At 40.1% G+C, this 18,503-nt stretch overlaps 1 pseudogene; it reads right to left on the bottom strand.

The window, feature by feature from the left end:
* Window positions 1–9,434: 9,434 nt before the first annotated feature.
* Window positions 9,435–10,360, bottom strand: LOC130836085 (olfactory receptor 2T27-like; annotated as a pseudogene).
* Between the last annotated feature and the right edge of the window lie 8,143 nt (window positions 10,361–18,503).

Raw genomic sequence — 18,503 nt, 5'->3', positions numbered from 1 at the left:
TTTTCAATTATCTTTCTGGTATTGATTTCTAGTTTCATTTCATTGTGGTCTGAGAGCAAACATTGTATGATTTTTTTTAAATTTATTAAGGTATATTTTATGGCCAACGATGTGGTCTATATTGGTGACTATTCCATATAAGATTGAGAATAATGTGTATTCTGCTGCTGTTGGATAAAGTAGTCTATAGGTGTCAATTACATCCAGTTGGTTGCTGGTGAGTTCAACTATGTCCTTACTCATTTTCTACCTGCTAGATCTGTTTCTGATATGGGGTGTAAATTTCCAACTATAAGGGTGGATTCATCTCTTTTTTTCTTGCTCTTTTATCAGTCTTGCCTCATCTATATTTTTAATACATCTTTATTGGAATATAATTGCTTTATAATGTTGTGTTAGTTTCTGCTGTACAACAAAGTGAATCAGCTATATTTATATGTATATCCCATATCCGCTCCCTCTTGAGCCTCTCTCCTACCCGCTATATCCCACCCCTCTAAGTGGTCACAAAGGACTGAGCTTATCTTCCTGTGTATGCAGCAGCTTCCCACTAGCTATTTTACACTTGGTAGTGTATACATGTCAATGTTACTCTTTTACTATCTCCTAGCCTCCCCATCCCCCTCCATGTTCTTTAGTCTGTTCTCTACATCTGTGTCTTTATTCTTGCTCTGCCACTATGTTCATCAGTACCATTTTTCTAGATTCCATGTATATGCATTAGTATACGGTATTTGTTTTTCTCTTTCTGTCTTACTTCACTCTGTATGACAGTCTCTAGGTCCATCTACCTCACTACATGAAATAACTCAATTTCATTCTTTTTTATGGCTGAGTAATATTCTATTGTATATATGTGCCACATCTTCTTTATCCATTCATACATCAAATGAATTGTTTCCATGGTTGTTTCCATGTCCTGGCTACTGTAAATAGTGCTGCAATGAACATTGTGGTACATGCTTCATGTATTTGATGTTCTGTTTTTATGTGCAATCTTGTGAAGAATGTCACGTTTGCTTGGAGAATTGGCCCCTTATCATTATGTAAAACATTTCTTTACCCCCTTATAATTCTCCTTGGTCTAACGTCTGCTCTGTGTGAAATTAGTATAGCCACTCCTGTTTTCTTTGATTAGTTTTAGTATTACATATGTTTAGTATTATGTATATAGTCACACAACACACATACATATTTGTCCATCTATTTACTTTTTTATTTAATTTATATATGTATTTATATTTAAAGTCAGTTTTTGGTAGACAACATATAGTTGCCTTGTTTTTTAATCCACTTTGACAATCTCCATCTTTTAATTCTTGAATTTAGACCATTGACATTTAAAGTGATTGTTGATATAGTTGTATTATTATCTAACATATTTGTTACTTTTTTTAATATTTTTTGCCCTTGTTCTTTGTTTCTAATTTTTGTCTTGCACTATTTTTCTGCCTTTTGTGGGTTTAATTGAAAGTTTTATATGATTTCATTTTCTCCCTTATCACATCAGTTATACCATTTTTTTTAAACTTTCTTTAGAAGTTGTCCTAGAGTTTACAATATGCTTTTGTATAATGTTATTATGTAAAATATACATTATATTTCCACTTCAAATAACTCTGTAGCATCATGGGTAGTATACATACATTACAATAACAGAATATTTCTAATTCCTTTCTCCCATCACTTTTCTCATTTCTGTCATTCATTTCACTTATTCATAAGCATACATAAACAAATATATATATATATATAACATACACAATAAAATACATTATTGCTATATTATTTTGAACTCTTCTCTGTTATATCAATTAAGAATAAGAAAAATACAAATTTTAATTTTACCTTCATCTCTTCATTCTCTGATGATCTTTCTTGGTTTGTATAGATCTGAGTCTCTGACACATTTAATTTTCCTTCTCTCTGAAGAACTTTATTTTTTTATTTTTATTTTTAGTTTAAAGAACAGAAATTTATTTTCTTACAATTCTAGAGGCTAGAAGTCTGAAATCGAGGGTTGATTTCTTCTGAGGACTCTCTCCTTGGCTGTGGATGGATGCCTTCACATGGTCTTCTCTCTGTGCCTGACTGTGTTCTCAGTTTCCTCTTCCTGGTGTCTGGACTTACTGAGGTTCAAGTTCTTTGTGTCTCCTTGCAGAAAGAATTCAGTGAGAGAAAATGATAGGTGAGAAGTGGATTTATTTAGAGAGAAATACACTCCACATTAGAGTATGGGCCATCTCAGAAGGTGAGAAAGGCTGAAGAACTTCTTTAAACATTTTTTGTAAGGCAGTTCTACTGACAACAAATTCCCTTCATTTTTGTTTGTGAAAGTTTATATTTCTTTTTCACTTTTTTCTCAATTTAAAAATTATTTATTTTTTCTGTTTCTTTTGAAAAAATGAGGTATAATTAATATGCAACATTAAATTAGTTTTTAGGTGTACAACATAATGATTTTATATTTGTATATATTGCAAAAGTATCTCCTCAGTAAGTCTAGTTAACATCTGTTACCATACATACTTATGGTATGTATTTTTTCTTGTGATAAGAACTTTTAAGATTCATTCTCTTAGCAATTTTCAAATAAGCAATACAGAATTATTAACTGTAGTTGCCTATGTATGTCTAACTATGTGTAGTTGTAATGTTATACATTACATCCCCTGACTTATTTACTTTATAACTGGAAGTTTGTACCTTTTAATTCCCTTCACCCATTTTGCCCACATCCCAACCCCTACCTCTGGCAACCACCAATCTCTTCTCTTTATCTATGAATTTTTAAAAAATATTCCATGAATAAGTGAGATCATACAGTATTTGTTTTTCTCTGCCTGACTTACTTCACTTAGCATAATGCCCTACACTTTATCCATGTTGTCACAATGGCAAGATTTCATTCCTTTTTATGGCTGAATAAAATTCCATTATATATATTAAATATTATGTGTCACGTCTTCTTTATCCATTCATCCACCAATGGACACTTAGGTTGTTTTCACATCTTAGCTATAGAAATAAATGCTGCAATGAACCTGGAAGTGCATACATCTTTCCAAGTTAGTGTTTTCATTTTCTTCAGATAAATACCCAGAATTGGGATTGCTGGATTATATGTTAGTTCTATTTTTATTTTTCAAGGGACCTCCATACTGTTTTCCATAGTGGCTGCACCAATTTACATTTTTAACAACAGTGCACAAATATTCCCTTTCTCTGCATCCTTGCCAACACTTATTTCTTGTCTTTTGGATAAAAGCCATTCTTTAAGAGGTATGAGATGTTATCTCATTGTGATTTTGATTTGTATTTCCCTGATGATTAGTGTTTTCAACATCTTTTTATGTATCTGTTGGCCATCTGTATATCTTTAGAAATGTCTGTTCAGATCCTCTGCTCATTTCTTAAGTGTATCTTTTTTTTTTTTTTTTTTGCTATTAAGTTATATGAGCTCTTTACACATTTTGGATACTAACTCATTGTTAGATATATAATTTGCAAATATTTTCTCCCATTCTATAGGTTGCCTTTTCATTTTGTTAGTGGCTTCCTTTGCTGTGCAGAGGCTTTTTAGTTTGATATAGTCCCACTTGTTTATTTTTGCTTTTGTTGCCTTTGCTTTTGGTGTCAAATCCAAAAATTCACTACCAAGACCAATGTCAAGGAGCTTACCACCTATGTTTTCTTCTAGGAGTTTTATGGTTTCAGATGTTTAATCATTTTGAGTTGATTTTTGTTATATGGTTGGTCCCATTATTTTGCATGTGGCTGTTCTCTCCTTCACTTTTTTGAAGGATAATTTCACAAGATATAGAATTCTGGTGTATTTTCCCTCTCAAAACTAAATATTTCATTCCATTTTCTTCTTGCTTGCATTGTTTCTGCAGCAAAATCAGATGTAATTCTTACATTTAATCTTCTATGGCTTCCTTCAAAATTTTTCTCTCCAGTTTTCATTTTCTGTAGTTTGAAAATGGTATGCTTAGGTATAATGTTTAAGGCAGTTATCTTACTTCATGTTCTTTAATCTTCCTGTTTCTGTAGTTTAGTGTCTGACAATAATTTGGGAAAATTCTCATTATTATTGTTTCACATAGATTGATACTCTTTTGTTAAGCACATACATGTTAAGGATTGCTATTTTTTCTTGGAAACTTGACCACTTTATCATTATGTAATGACTTTCTTTATCCCTGATAACTTTCTTTGCTTTGAACCACTGCAGATTTTTGGGTAAATAGCATCATTTTATATGATTTCCAAAATGCTATAATTCTTTAACTCCAAGAGTGGCTGGAATAGTGATATAGATATGCATGTAGTTATGGGTATGGATATAGATATACATGTGGACTATAAGATTTAGTCATTTTATAATCTACTTGGGTTTGCTTGGAGTAGAGCTTATAGAATATACTAGGAAAAAGAAGTTGTAGGTATATCTGTGCAAGCAATTTCACAGTATAGGACTTATGACGAAGGAGTCTTGGAGGTAGAATGCTCCCACTTATGCGATAGATATAGATTGAGTGGTAGGCACCCAAAGAGGGGAAAAGGGCTGTGGCAAAGATATTGTCAGGCAGAGATGGAGGTATTTGAAATGGTACAGTGGCCTTTGTGGCTGAAGTGGAAGGCAGATTCTAGTAAGGCATTGGTAGGGAGAGGGTTGCCAGCTGAGGAGGGCTATAAACAGCAGACCAAGGTGTCATCACTAGGCAGGAGAGTCTGCATAAGTTCCTAGCAGGAAGGAAGTGATAAATGGGGGCCTGGTTGTGGTGGCCCTCTGCTTTAGTCCAATGATGAACATTCCATGTTGGAGTCATCATTTGGACATTGTGGAAGTTTTACAGGTTTTGGAGTCAGAAGTTTGGGCACCAGCCTGGTCATGAGGATTAAATGAAGCATACACTGCAAAGTGCTTTTAAAAATTGTGGTAAAATACACAAAACATAAAATTCACTATTTCAACAATTTCAAAGTGCACAACCAAGTGACATTAGGAAATTCACAATGTGGTCCACCATCATTGCTATTTAACTCTAGAACTTTTTCATCACCCAAAAGGAAACCATGTATTAAGTAGTCACACCACATTCTCCTCTCCTCCCAGCCTCTAGCAGCCACTAATCTACTGTCTCTGTGGATTTGCTTATCCTGGAATTTAAAATGAAAATCTACAATATGTGGTCTTTGTGTCTGACTTCTTTCACTTAACATAACATTTTCAACATTCATCCTTGAGAGCTGTTGGAGCATGTATCAATACTTCATTCATTTTTATGACTGAGTCACAGTCCATTGTATAAATATATTACATTTTATTTATCCATTCATCAATTGATGGCCACTTGGGTTCCTTCCACATTTTAGCTATTGTGAATTATATGGCCTCAAGCATTCATGTACAAATTTCTGCTTGAATACCTGTTTTAAATTCTTTTGGGTGTATACCTGGGAATAGAATTGCCTGCTTATAAGGTAATTCTATGTATATCTTTTTGAGGAACCACTATACTATTTTCCACACCAACCAAGTGCTTTTAATCTGTATGTTTCTAAAAAAAATATGTTTTCTTGGAATTTATCATTCAGAATTAGGTCTAACTTACTCTTGTAAAAGATAATAAAAAACTGGCCAGCCACATAATTTAAATTAATTCAATAACTGTTTATTGAGTGTCTACCATGTGCCAAGGAATTCTAAAAAGTGAGGGTACATTAGTTAAAAAGACAAAAGTTCTGCAATGGTTGGGTCTTACATTACTAAGTGCATGTAGGAAAGCTGGCTTTAAAGAGACCATATTCTAATAATGCCTATTTGTCTCATGGTCTCATCAATTTCACTCACAAATTCAGAAGTATATTCCCAAGAGGGATCTCACACAGTGAGCTCAAACCAAAGTTCTGATAAGTGTATAGTTAAATGAAGACTCATAGACTTCAGACATGAACTTATGGTTACCAAAGGGGGAAAGTGTGTGGGGGGAGAGGGATAAATTAGGAGTTTGGGATTAACACATACACAGTACTATACATAAAATAGATAACCAACAAGGACCTACTGTATAGCACCGGGAACTCTATTTGATATTCTGTAATAACCTTATGGAAAAAGAATCTGAAAAAGAATGGATATATGTATATGTATAACTGAATCCACTGTGCTGTACACCTGAAACTAACACAACATTCTAAATCAACTATACTCCAATATAAAATAAAAATTGAATTAAAAATTTTAAAGGGTGTAGTTAAATGATGAGCACATTTGTAATATTTTAAGTATTAAATCCTTTGTCCTGGGAAGGATTTGGCCATTGTTAGCGACTTCTGTCACTTTCTCCTGAGTCATCCCTATCTCTCCCCCATTTTCTTCTCGGCAAAAGTATTTCTACTCTGCTGAGATCCTCCCTTTTCATTTCTGAAATTTAGCTTCATGTTTCTCCAGTTTATTTTGGCATCTCTCAGGTCTAATAGAGCTAGGCTTCCCTCTGTCATTTGGCAAATATTCCCTGCTGATTTAGTTTAAAAATCTTCCCATTTTCATGTTTTCAGGTACTATTAAAAGAAAAAAGCCTACATCATAAATTGGAAGTTCTGTGATGTGTATCTTCTCAAGTACCAGGTCTAACTGGAGTTTGCCATTTTTTCCACGCGGAGATCAAATTCTCACAGCTACTTTCAGTCCCTATGTTGCATTCTGGTGTGTGCTTTCTGGCATGCTTAACCTACTTTTCAGATTGGGGTATATTTATAAAGAAGAAGGTCAAACTCAATATCTTAATATAGCTTGCTCTCAGTAGCACAGGAAAGGATGAGCAGACAGATTATTTTTCACTAGCCAATGATCAAAGCTTGCCCACCTATTTCATGAGTGTGAAGTCAGATGCATCGATAATTGCAAATTATGGCTTTCTTCTTTGTTTGGGAAAGTGCTAAGGAATTAAGGTTCATGCTTACGAAGTATGACATAAGAGACCGAGGTGGTGAAGGGAATCCTGTTCTGAATTAGATGGTGGGGATGTGATTATGAGATCTTGGCCTCCACATAATTCTTTGTAATAGAACTCATGCTCCCCTTAATTAATTCCTTCTTGAAAAGGGAATGGGGGCAATTGTTTGAGTCGAATGCACTTCCCTATTCAGTTCTCAATTTTGAGTCAATTTAGAAAATGTTAATCCAGCTGCAGGAAAAGTGAAGCAGATTGGACTTTCAGGATGGATTTCTGGCCTCTGAAGACTTTCAGAGATGTCTTAAAACTATAGAAAGTTATTGAGGCATCTTTTATGGTAGTTGCTTTATATAAGCAAAAACTTGGGATGGTAAGGTATGGTCTAGCTTGGAGGTAAAAGACTGCAATCAGTGCTTATCCCTCCCTGCCTCCCTGCTGCCTTCTGCCTTCTTTTTTTGTGTGTGTTTTTAATTTGCAGCTTATTGAGACTTTACAATGTGCCAAGTGTAATGTTATGCACTGTGGTGAAGTCATAAAGACTCCTTGCTCTCAAGAGGCTTACAGTACTGTGAGGAGATAGACTTAATTGAGGAACTAAGGGTCAGGAAAGAGCTTGACTTAGTTTGGGATTACAGAGGAGAGTTTTTTGAAGAGGTGATACCTGAGGTAAGTAAGGGAGGATTCTAAGCACAGAGGAGAAAGCAGCATCCCAGGCAGAGGAAGAGCTTTGGAAAGGAGCAGAGGAGGAGAATTAAGGAGAAAGAAGCATGAGATGAAGCCAAGCAGACTGGACTCTTAAGGGCTTTGTAAGCAATGGGAAAGATTATTTGTTTTACCTGAGAGCATTCATTCATTCATGTAGTCATTATTCAATATTTAATTAATGCCCACTATGTGTCAAGTACAAAGACAATATTTGCCCTTGTGGAGCTTACCTTATAGTAGGAGAAGACAGATGGTAAACAATATATGTATGTAAAAATATATCATGTGTTAGATGGTGACCTGTGTAAGAGTGATGGCAATAGCTAAAACAATTTAAGGGAAGGTTATTTGGTGGCGTATGGTTAGATTTGTGTTCAGAGACCTCTTTGGCTACATCTTGAGAAAAAAGCTGTGGTTTTGTATGTGAGGTAGGGTAAAAAAGGAGACAAGGAGATCTGGTTGGAAATTCTTGCATCATCCACTGTATCTTTGGCCTATGGTGGCGGTAGCTGCAACCCTAAGGAGTAAACCTTGTAGAAAGGTGAACAATGGCAATCAAATGGACAGGAGTTGGTGAGAAATTGAACGTGGGTGGTGATGGACACCTACTGATCTGGTAAGGCATTAATTCAGTTACCAGAAGTGAAAGTGAGATTATGCCCTTGTTTCTTGGCATGATGAATTTGAGGTGCCTTTGAAACATCCAGTAGGGTGTCATGGTGGAGTTGGGTAGTAAAGATCTTGGAGGAGATATCTGGTTGGTCTATACATATGTGACCGACTTTGGTGTCAGGTGGTAACTAAAACCATGGCCTTGAATGAGAGTGACTAGAGAGAGTGTGGACTGAGAAGAGAAGGGTCAAGTACCAGGTTCTGAGGCTCTCATCACTTAATGGGAAGGAATGGGCCAGAAGGAGGGGGAAAACCAGAAACGTGGTGTCACTGCCAAGGGAGGAGAGATTTTCAAGGAGGAACTAGCAACAGTGCCAACACTGTTGGGATGAGATAAGAAAATATTCTTTAAGTTTATCCATTCATTCAACAAGTATTTATTGATGGACTCCGTGTGCCCAGCACTCTTCTAGGAACTGAGTACAGAACTGAAAATCAAAGCCTCTGTTCTTTTGAATTGTACAGTCTAAAGGGAGAAAGAAACATAGAATACAGAAATGAAGTTAGAAAAATATGGTGGGATGGGGTGGGAATGCCATTTTGGACAGGGTGGCCAATGTAGGCATCTCTAAATGGTCGCATTTGAGCACTTCCTAAAAGAAGTGAAGGAGAAAACCATGTAAAAATGTGGGGGAAATTGCCTAGGCATTGAGAACTCTGCACTGAAGGACCCATAGGTAGGACTGTGCTTAGGAATTTTCAGCAACAGCAAGAGGGTTATTGTGGCTGGAGGAGAGGGAGAAAGGAGAAGTTTGGGGAAATAGCCAGGGATGAAGGGCTTTGGGGGTCCTTTGGAGAGAAGGGAAGCCCTTTGACATTTAGTGACAGGGAGATGATGAGTTACTGCTGCTTTGGACAAGGGATGGATGGAGAAGCCAGACTGGAGTTTGTTGAGGTGGGGATAGTGAGTGGGGAGTGGACATAAACCATCTGGACATCTCTCTGAAGTGTGGGAGCTGGAAGGGAATGAAGAGTGCCCCTTTCACTTTTCTGCATGTGGATTTGGGACTCCTCTCATCCCCAAAGGGAATCCTTCAATGGGCTCCTGGAGACACAGGATCATCTTAGAAGTATGGGGGCCCTCTCTCCTAGGTCTTAGGCAGCCCTACCCACCCCGCACTTCCCTATGACCTTCTTCATTGCTCCTGTCACTTCCTTGTTCCTGAGGCTGTAGATGACAGGGGTCAACATGGGTGTGAGGACCGTATAGAAGACAGATACTACATCATCCTGGCCAGGAGAGTGGTAGGATGCAGGTAACATGTAAGTGTAGACAAGGGGCCCGTAGAAGAGGTTGACGACTGCCAAGTGGGAGGAGCAGGTGGCCAGGGCCTTCTGACGGCCCTCCACTGAGTGCATCCGGAGCACAGCTGCCAGGATCAGGGCATAGGAGGTGGTGATGAATGCTACGGGCAGCAGGAGGACCACCACACCCGTCACAAAGAGCACCTGCTCGTAGATGGCCGTGTCAGCACAGGCCAGCCTCAGCAGTGAAGGCACCTCACAGAAGAAGTGCGCGATCTTCCGTGAGCCACAGTAGGGGAACTGCAGGGTCAGCGCGGTCTGTATGGAGGCGCTGAGGGACCCTCCCAGCCAGGAGGCAGCCACCAGGAGCAGGCAGGTCCAGCGGCTCATGAGCACTGCAGAGGGTTGCAGATGGCCACGTAGCGGTCGTAGGCCATGAGGGCCAGCAGGATGCACTCTGCAGTCCCCAGGAACATGAAGAAAAACATTTGCACCCCACAGCCTCCAAATGAGATGTTTATCCATCCAAAGAGGAAGCCTGCTATCATCTTGGGGACAGTGACTGAGGTGAAGAAGATGTCTAAGAAGGACAGCTGGCTGAGGAGGAAGTACATGGGCGTGTGGAGCCAGGCATCCGCCCAGATCAGGAGGACCATGGCAGCATTGCCAGCCATGGCGAGTGTGTAGACAATCACCACCATGCTGAAGAGGAACAAGTGCATCCGGATCTCATTAAAAAGGCTGGTGAGGACAAAGCCGGTGGTGGAGGAATGGTTCCAGGGCCCTCTGCCTGTCTTCTGTTGAAGTTCATTGTGGGGAGGAAAGTGAACCATCTCACCAAGGGCTCAGAAGCATCCACTCCTAGTCAGAGAGAAGGGGATGGATGAAAACAGCAGAAAGTAACTGGCCAGGCTGGCTAACGGGCTGTGAGAGTTCTTGCTAATATTCTTACAAATTTTTGTAGGGTCAACATTATTTCACAATGAAAAACTACTATAAAAGACATGGTATGCTGTCAAAGCAGTGCTCAGAGGGGAACTTAAAACTCAAAATGCAAATATTCAAAAAAGAGGAAAGACTGAAAACCAATGATCAAAGTTTCCATTTCAGAAAGCTAGAAAAGGAATCACAACACATTAGAAACCCCCATGTTTTGTAAATTATGCATACTTAACAATATTTTCAATGAATAAATAAGCGCATGAAAAAATTTAAATGGAACATTTACTCTCATGCTTAATCTGAGGACTAGATCCACACATATGTGAATTATATGGTTCAAAACTCTTATTTACTTGCAGATTCAGGTGATGCATTTCTCTTAGAAATAGATGAGAGCCCGTGACTGTGGCCAACAAGGTGTGTTTTATCAGCTAGCAGAGCTGTGCATTGCTGTGTTTCCCTTGTCACCTTGTCCCTCAGGAGTCCCAGACCACTCTTTATGTTGAGATGCACTAATTGTTTTTACATGGGTTTCTGGCAGTAGGTTGTCCTCATCTTCATAACTGTCATGTCGTTATGGTTTCACTATAGCTGTCATTATCTTAGTAAGAAGATCCCTTTTAAGCTTTTTGATAGTGAATGGGCCTTATTGTAAGTATAAATCTTTAGGCTCCATGGTAGGAGTAGGTAAACCAGTTTCAGTGTTTCCCTTAGGATCTGGGGCCCTAAAGTTCTCCCTTATGGAATTACCTTTCTCCAGGTAAAATAAATTTCAATAAATGTCATGTTAACCTATGATAGGAAAGAAGTCACCCTAAGGCAGTTTTAAAAGGTGTAAACAAGGAACAAACTCATACCATTGACTCTGCTGTAAAAGAGCCAGCAGAGCTGCACACCAGGCAAATTCCCTGAGCCTTTGAGGCCTCCTGAATCTTTGGTTCCCAAATCTTAGGGAATGTCTAGAATTCTAGCTTGCATCTCTGGGCTTGAGCTTGATAGTAAGTGACTTAAATGGAGAGATTGAAGAGAAATAAATTCAACTGTCCAGTGTTTTATAATGAGTTGAGAATATGGGAGCATGTTGGAGCTGGTGGATGCCACTAGGTCACTGAGACATGGCTGGACAGCCAGCAAAGTGTTTCAGAGACACGGCATATCAGAGATGTGACCGCCTATGGCCTTTATCTGTGTGTCCTTCAGAACCACTAGCAGGGCTGTACAATTGATGGAGATCTGTATTTCCTGGTTCCCTGAATCTAATCCCTGGGAATGGGCCCTGAGCCCCTGTGCTTCTCAAATCTCCCAGGCTACTCTGATGTGTGGTCTGAGTTGAGACCCACTGCCCACATCTCATGGTTGAAGGTGTCAAGGAACTTAGAAGCCAGGACTTGCCATGGGTCTCACAGTAGATCACAGGGAGCTATGCCAGGAAAAGCCTCTCCTCAGTACTCATCCTGGCCCTTCCTGCTATGCCTCTTATGTAAGGCTTTAAATTCCACCTTTTCCAGGCTGCTCACCCCAGGCAGACAGATCCCTTAGAGCTGAATCAAATATGCGCAGAGTGTAGCAGAGCCTGCTCCCAAAGCCTGTCTCTGAAGCTGAGCACGAGAAGTTTACGCTGTTAAACCCAACATTCAAGATGAGCTTTTAGTGAAGCTATGATATACTGCATCTGTTTTCTCCATTTTATGATGCTCTGTTGTCTTGACGCCTCACAGACCAGGGAGGAACTGCCCCTTTTAAGGGTTAGCCAGTTTGTAGAGATAGTAAACAACTTGCCTGGGAAAATGACTTGGATGAGAAAACCAACCATTTGCCTCCATCTACCAGGCTCCTACAGTCCAGGAAACTCTCGCTGTGCCCTAAGTTGCCACAGGGCCCGGTCCCAGACAATGCGAGACCACCCCTGTAGCCCAAAGCCCACCAAAATTATTCAAACTAATCCTACGCATCCTCAGCTACTTACCCTGCCTCACCAAAGTATTCCCATAAAAACCACATAAAAGGCTTTTACCTATGCTTTCCCCCACCACTCCTCTGCCTCTTTTTTTTTTTTTAATTAATTTATTATTTTTTTTGGGGGGGTACACCAAGTTCAATCATCTGTTTTTATACACATATCCCCATATTCCTCTGCCTCTTGACCAACCCTAGTTTTATCCTGCGTGGTCTGGTGTGGTATGATATTCATCCTCATCTTGGGACCTCTGAGTAACAAACTATCTTTTCAATGAAAATCATCTCCTGGTCTGTTCATCTCATCATATCCTGAATGAAAACAAGCTCTCGGGTACTTTTAAAATACTCCCCCTAAGAGAATTTCCTTATGTTGTCCCTGTTTCAGCATCTTTTAGGCACGGCTTGTGTTGTTTGGTGTCTCAAATGGCTCAGAACCAGTAGATTTTCATAGCTATAAGGACATTAGTCCAACATTACCATGTTTTCCATGAGCAGCGTGAGCCTTGGTCAATATATTTTTGATTTTCTAGGCCAGATCCAAAGTCCTCCTAGCTGTCCGAGAGTAGGCGTTCTCAACCTTGGCACAATTGACATTTTAAGATGGAGCATTGCTCTGGGTGTGTGTTGGCGGTTGGGGGTGGGGGACTCTGTCCTGTGCATTGTGGGACATCTAGCAGCGCCTTGGACCCTACCATTAGATGCCAGAAGCATTCTAAACCAGTGTGACAAAAAAGTGTTTGCAGACATTGCCAGATGCCCTCTGCAGGTCAAGACTGCCCCTAGTTGAGAACCTCAGCATTAGAACTCCACTATCAGTTACTTTTCTTTCCCTTCCCACTCCCTCCTCTAAGGCAAATGAAAAAGAATAAGAGCTCACAGGTGTAGAATCTGTAATAATTTGAGCCAAGTGTGGCAGAATGTCTGTTGCAGGTTTTGCCCAGTTTTAAATCACTGTACTTAAGGAATTAGTCTCTGGAGTCAGGCAGCTTGGGTTCAGGCCTCAGTGCTACCATTTCCTAGCCCTGTGACTTAGACAGGCTACTCAGCCGCAGGCTCCTCATCTCAAAAATTGGTGGGACTATAACAGAGCATGAAGTGGCTATTACACATAGAGTGCTCTTTGGGTTCAGTCAGGCAGAAGGAGCGTGCTGTTTAAGGGTCAGCTGCTATTAATGCCACGACCATTACCGCTTTTATAACCTTGAGGCTCTGCTTATCCCCCTGTAAAATGGGTCATGAAGCTCATTTCTCAGGGTTATTGCCAATGTTGAATAAGAAAAATGTTGAGGCTGTGCTTCTTGGATAATACGTATTCAATAAATATTTGAACTCTTCCTTTCCTCACTTAAGCAAATTAGTTTTGCAAAATAATTATACAGTTAACACTTGTACCCATCTGCAAAGAGCCCCTAGTCCCTTCCACTTGGAGATTTCCCTTCCACAGGTTTTGTTCTCAGAAACCTTGAAGGGGGTTCTGTTTGTTGTGATGGGGTGGGCTTCTCTACTGCACATGGAATCTCCCATCTACATAGGGAATTACCTGTGATGAGGGACTCTGTCCTTTCCTTCTTTTATATAGTGAATCAGAATGTGGTTCACTATGGCCCTTGGTCAATGTTTGTAGGATGTGTGTGGTGTGTAGATGAAAGAAACACACACACTTATCCACAGAACACTGTTACCTCCGTGGCCGTCCTCTGGCATAGCCATCTGAATTCAACATCTGCTCCGTGGAGCTGTGCGTGAGCACATGCACCCAGAAATACTTTTTTGGTTATTTTGCAACTGTCAATTTTTCTTCTCATGGCAGTTTCTCAGTATTGAGACACACACATCTGCACTGCAGTGTATGCAGTGTGTGTGTGTGTGTGTGTGTGTGTGTGTGTGTGTGAATAATTATTTAGGGTGATTGCTTTTCTTTCAGACTCTTTTCAGGAGGAAGAGGATTTGTTTTTCTATTCTTGTATCTTCTAGTTTGCCTAGATCTGAACTGGTACCCACAGGCATTAAAGAATTACTACAATGAACAACTGAAAAAAGGAACCCTCAATGTACATGACCATGTTGCGTCATTGACTATATCTAGCCCAAGACTTTATTTTCTCTCTTATGATTTTTCTGGACTGATGTATTTTTATTTCACTGCAGTTTGGATGATTTTTCTTTTTTTTTAAAGCACGGTATTGGTTTTTACAATTTAAGATATCTCATTTTTGGAGAAGAGTGGTTTAAAACAAACAAACAAAAACAACTTCCAGATTGTCAGAGATTTTAAATGCTGCAAAGTTTGACAGCGGAAAAGTTGTAGATTTGCCCATATTCAATTATGGGGCTGCATAAATTGAGGTAAGACTACCTTTAAACTACTTCCCCATCTCTCCATCTCCCATTTCATCCCCTACTCACCTCACGTCCCAGTCTGCAGTCTCCATCAGGAGCCTCAGTCTCTTGTTGACTTTTTCCCTTCCTGGGCTCCAGGCTGAGGTTCAGAAACCAGGGCAGGTCCCTTGGGTAGTCCTCATGGAGGGCCTGAAACTGAAGCCTGAAATCCATCTCCTTTTAACAGGGCAGGCCTAAAGGCTTCCTCTTTTCCTCTTACAGCCCTATCTTTCCACAACATACCCTATCTACCTTTACCATGACTAGTGTGAGCTGCTGCCTGTTCTTAGTGTCCCTTCCAATTTCAGAATGCCATGATTGAAAAGATTTGTAACTGAATTTGCCCCATTTTCTCATCTACAGATAGAAGGATTGCACAATCCCATGCAGGCCAGTGCTCATTAATTAGCTGTGCTGCTGAGACTTATAGGACATACATACTTGGAAGATATAAATTGCTTAGCCCCAAATTATAGATAAGGTAATGGTGTTTATAAAAAGGAATGAAACTGAATCTTTTGTAGTGAGGTAGATGGATCTAGAGTCTGTCATACGGAGAGAAGTAAGTCAGAAAGAGAAGAACAAATGCTATATATTAATGCATATACATGGAATCTAGAAAAATGGTACTGATGAACCTAGTGGCAGGGCAGGAATAGAGACGCAGACGTAGAGAACAGACTTGTGGACACAGTGAGGGAAGGGGATGCTGGGACGAATTCAGAGAGTAGCACTGACATATATACACCACCAAATGTAAAATAGATAGCTAGCGGGGAGGCTGCTGCATAACACAGGGAGATCAACGCGATGATGGTTGAGGACTTAGAGAGCTGGGATAGGGAGGGTGGGAGAGAGGCTCAGGAGGGAGGGGATATGGGGATATATGTATAAATACAGCTGATTCACTTTGCTATACAGCAAAAACTGGCACAACATTGTAAAGCAATTATACTCCAATAAAGAGCTTAAAAAAATACTGATGCCTGTGCCTTATCCCCAGAAGTAGAGATTGGTCTAGGATATGGCTGGATTGTTGGAAGGTTTAAAAGATTTCCAGATGGTTCTAACCTGCAGACAAATCTGGGATTTCACGAACATGCCGGATATGTCAATTGCTGGCACCCAGGTCTCCTTACACCAAAATGTGGTCCCTGGATCAGCAACATCAGCCACTTGCCCAAAAATGCAAATTCTCAGGCCCCACCTCAGACCTATCAAATCCGAAACCCCAGGTGGCAGCTCAGAAGTCTGTTTCAACAAGTCCTCCAGTTGGTCTGATGTTTGCTAGGGAAGTCCCACAACATCATTAAATCAAACCTCTGGAGGAACAAATATGCAGAGTTAATGAGACAAACCATGAAACAGATGCAGATATCTGAGCCTCATTCTCACAGGTCACTGCCCCTTCCCAGACTTCAGACACCTACTCCCTGTGTCTCTTGGGCTTTCCCGCATTCATTCAAGGCTCCCGCCCTCTAATAAGGAGCTGCCCCTTTGGGGATCAGACTCCGCTGACTGAGGAGGCTGAGATATCGCAGAAAGGCTTTTTAAGTTATAGCACCACAAACACTTTCAGCGATCACCTCCGCAGCTTAGACATTTAGATTGGTTCATTAAGACACTCAGAGATCTCTGGGTCAAGACTTGCCATCTGCAAACGAGCACACACTGTGGGGGAGAGGGGCAGAGATGCACTGCCCATCTTGATTCCCACCGCTGTGTTCCTTCTATGTAGTTTTCCCAACCTGAAGTTAAATCTCAAGCAACATGTTGCTTCATCTATATCCTTACTACCTGTTACCTGCGGAGAAAATTTTTTTTTTTTTCATGAAGACTTGTTTAATTTTAGCCCTGATCTAACTACTCTGGCTTTTCTTTAATAACACAATTACATAACTATTTTTTTAAAGAATTTTAAAAATAACAGATATACCCTGGGACTGAGATCTAAGGTTTTTTTTTTTTTTTTTTTTTTTTTTTTTTTTTAAGTTTGAGAACAACTACTCTAATCCAGAGGTTCTCAACCAGGGGTGATTTTGCCCCCCAGAGGACATTTGTCAATGTCTGTAGACAGTTTTGGTTGTCACAACTAGAAGGAGGGGTGCTAAAGGCAGATAGTGGGAAGAGGCCAGGGGTGCTGCTAAACCCAGGGGTGCACAGGACAGCCCCCACAACAGAGAATTAACCAGCCCAAAACGTCCACAGTGCCAGGACTGGGAAAGCTTTCTCTTGATCACTCTGATTCCCTGGGTGATTTTTGCCCAAACTCACGTTCTCTAAAGGTATTCCTATTCCATGCTCCATGGAGCAGTACGTTGAGCAGTGCATGTTGTGGCAGCTGAATGAGGTTGCTGAGGGGTTAAGTGAATGGACAAGACCACCACTCATGACAGAAGTAAAGGGATAGACCAAAGCTCATCCCGTTGACTAAAGGAAATGCTTTTGAAGTAGTGAAAATTCACACATCTTTGGAGCATCGAAACAACCTCAGCCTGAGTTTTGTAGGATCCAAACAGACATGGTCTGGTGTTTTCCTAAGCAATGGGCAGCTTGGCACAAACTGCCAATTCCACTGATGAATATTTGAGGTTGTTAGATATACACAGAAACATCAGTAGGCGTTTTTTCTTTATAACACAGGGATGGAATCGGGCTCTCACAGATGTGGCTCAGGCTGTGTGAGGGAAAAAACTACCACTATGTAGTCTTTTGTTATTGGCCTGATTTATGAACAAAATTTCCACAGTTCTGTTTTGTTTAATGTTCTGTAATGGTGGCCAAAATCTGAACTCAATGCCAGGGAGACAATGAATGACTGACCTTTGAGCAGTTTTGTCACCTGTTGAAACATGTCAGAGGATAGCAGTGGGGAGGGGAGAGGTAAGCAGCTTTCTGTTCCACAGTTTAACATGGTGTTGGGATTTCTCAGCCCTGTAGTCTCTATATACGCATGGCTTTGATATTTCTACCTAACAGTTTACTGTGTGCCGGGACTGTGCTCAGTATGCTAAATGTGTGTGTTCTGCATAGGCATTGGTATCTGTGTTTTACAGAGTAGAAAGCCAAGATTCAGAGATGGCAGATGCCAGAGCTGTGGGTTCAAACTTAATGTGACCTGAAGCCACTACTTGTACCATGTCATTTTGTGTTGACAACCTTCTGACTGCTCCGTGAAATCTCACAGCTCCAAAATTGGTGTGTGACTGGTCATCAAATGCCAGCCTAAATTCAAGTAATTACTTTTGGAAATGCCAGTTAGTAGACTTACTTTAACCTCGAGCCAAGTGATTTATAGATTCTGCTCAAATAAAACCCAGATGGATCTATCTTAGAGAATGTTCTATAACCGAATCACTTTCCTGTACCCCTGAAACTAGCACAATATTGTAAATCAACTATGCTTCAAACTAAAAAAAAGATTAAAAAAAAAAAAAGCAACGTGGGTGTAAACATTTAAAGAAACTGCTTATGTACAGACAGGAGAAAATAAAGTGGAGAGTAACTAACCGCACTTCTTAATTCTCCTCCCCCACCAGCACTTTAACAAAATCCTCATGATTAGTGAATGTAGAATAATATGGATGACAAGAAGGATGTCCTGGCAGAGAAGGCTGTTTATTTATGAAACAACTGATT

Source organism: Hippopotamus amphibius, chromosome 15 (assembly GCF_030028045.1).
Source record: "Hippopotamus amphibius kiboko isolate mHipAmp2 chromosome 15, mHipAmp2.hap2, whole genome shotgun sequence".
NCBI lineage: Eukaryota > Metazoa > Chordata > Mammalia > Artiodactyla > Hippopotamidae > Hippopotamus > Hippopotamus amphibius.
This window is presented reverse-complemented; position numbering and strand designations above follow the sequence as displayed.